Source organism: Pseudophryne corroboree, chromosome 3 (assembly GCF_028390025.1).
Source record: "Pseudophryne corroboree isolate aPseCor3 chromosome 3, aPseCor3.hap2, whole genome shotgun sequence".
Taxonomy (NCBI): domain Eukaryota; kingdom Metazoa; phylum Chordata; class Amphibia; order Anura; family Myobatrachidae; genus Pseudophryne; species Pseudophryne corroboree.
In genome coordinates this window covers 383,028,479-383,030,470 of record NC_086446.1, presented here as the reverse complement: position 1 = coordinate 383,030,470, position 1,992 = coordinate 383,028,479, and positions in this window count along the sequence as shown.

The following is a 1,992-nucleotide window of genomic DNA, read 5'->3' as shown; positions in this document are numbered from 1 at the left end:
ACAGGTAGGTATACAATTATGGATGGACGAGCGACTGCCGACACAGAGGTAGCTACAGCCGTGGACTACCGTACTGCGTCTGCTGCTAGTATAGACTGGATGATAATGATATAAAAAATATATATATATCACTACTGCAGGACAGGTATATATTATATAATGACGGACCTGCTGGACACTGTCAGCACTGCAGACTCCTAAAGTAAACTACTAGTATGAAGAAGATAGAAAAAAAAAACACCACAGGTAGGTATACAATTATGGATGGACGAGCGACTGCCGACACAGAGGTAGCTACAGCCATGGATTACCGTACTGCGTCTGCTGCTAGTATAGACTGGATGATAATGATATAAAAAATATATATATATCACTACTGCAGGACAGGTATATATTATATAATGACGGACCTGCTGGACACTGTCAGCACTGCAGACTCCTAAAGTAAACTACTAGTATGAAGAAGATAGAAAAAAAAACACACCACAGGTAGGTATACAATTATGGATGGACGAGCGACTGCCGACACAGAGGTAGCTACAGCCTTGGACTACCGTACTGCGTCTGCTGCTAGTATAGACTGGATGATAATGATATAAAAAATATATATATATCACTACTGCAGGACAGGTATATATTATATAATGACGGACCTGCTGGACACTGTCAGCACTGCAGACTCCTAAAGTAAACTACTAGTATGAAGAATATAGAAAAAAAAAAACACCACAGGTAGGTATACAATTATGGATGGACGAGCGACTGCCGACACAGAGGTAGCTACAGCCGTGGACTACCGTACTGCGTCTGCTGCTAGTATAGACTGGATGATAATGATATAAAAAATATATATATATCACTACTGCAGGACAGGTATATATTATATAATGACGGACCTGCTGGACACTGTCAGCACTGCAGACTCCTAAAGTAAACTACTAGTATGAAGAAGATAGAAAAAAAAAAAAAACACCACAGGTAGGTATACAATTATGGATGGACGAGCGACTGCCGACACAGAGGTAGCTACAGCCGTGGACTACCGTACTGCGTCTGCTGCTAGTATAGACTGGATGATAATGATATAAAATATATATATATATCACTACTGCAGGACAGGTATATATTATATAATGACGGACCTGCTGGACACTGTCAGCAGAATGCGTTTATAGAATAAAAACACCACACGACGAGTGTTTAACTTTTTCAGGCAGACAATCACAATATACTGGTGGTCAGTGGTCACTGGTCAGTCACACTGGCAGTGGCACTCTGGCAGCAAAAGTGTGCACTGTTAAATATGTACTCCTGCTATAACTGCTCCCCAGTCTCCCCCACAATTAAGCTGTGTGAGCAGTGAGCACTCAGCACAGTCAGATATAAATAGATGATGCAGCACACTGAGGCTGAGCACAGATATGGTATGTGACTGTGTATCGTTTTTTTTCAGGCAGAGAACGGATTATATTAAATAATAAAAATAAATAAAACTGCACTGGTGGTCAGTCACTAGTATAACTATCAGCAAAACTCTGCACTCTCTGAGTACTCCTCCTAATGCTCCAGTAAATCAAGTGTCTCACTCTCTATCTATTCTAAACGGAGAGGACGCCAGCCACGTCCTCTCCCTATCAATCTCAATGCACGTGTGAAAATGGCGGCGACGCGCGGCTCCTTATATAGAATCCGAGTCTCGCGATAGAATCCGAGCCTCGCGAGAATCCGACAGCGGGATGATGACGTTCGGGCGCGCTCGGGTTAATCGAGCAAGGCGGGAGGATCCGAGTCGCTCGGACCCGTGTAAAAAAAGGTGAAGTTCGGGCGGGTTCGGATTCCGAGGAACCGAACCCGCTCATCACTATTATATATTTTCCTCCGTCCCTGCCCCCTTTCATTATATATTTTCCTTCATCTCTAACCCCTTTTACAAGTATTATATATTTGCCTCCGTCCCTGCCTCCCTGCCCCATTTTATTATATATTTTCCTC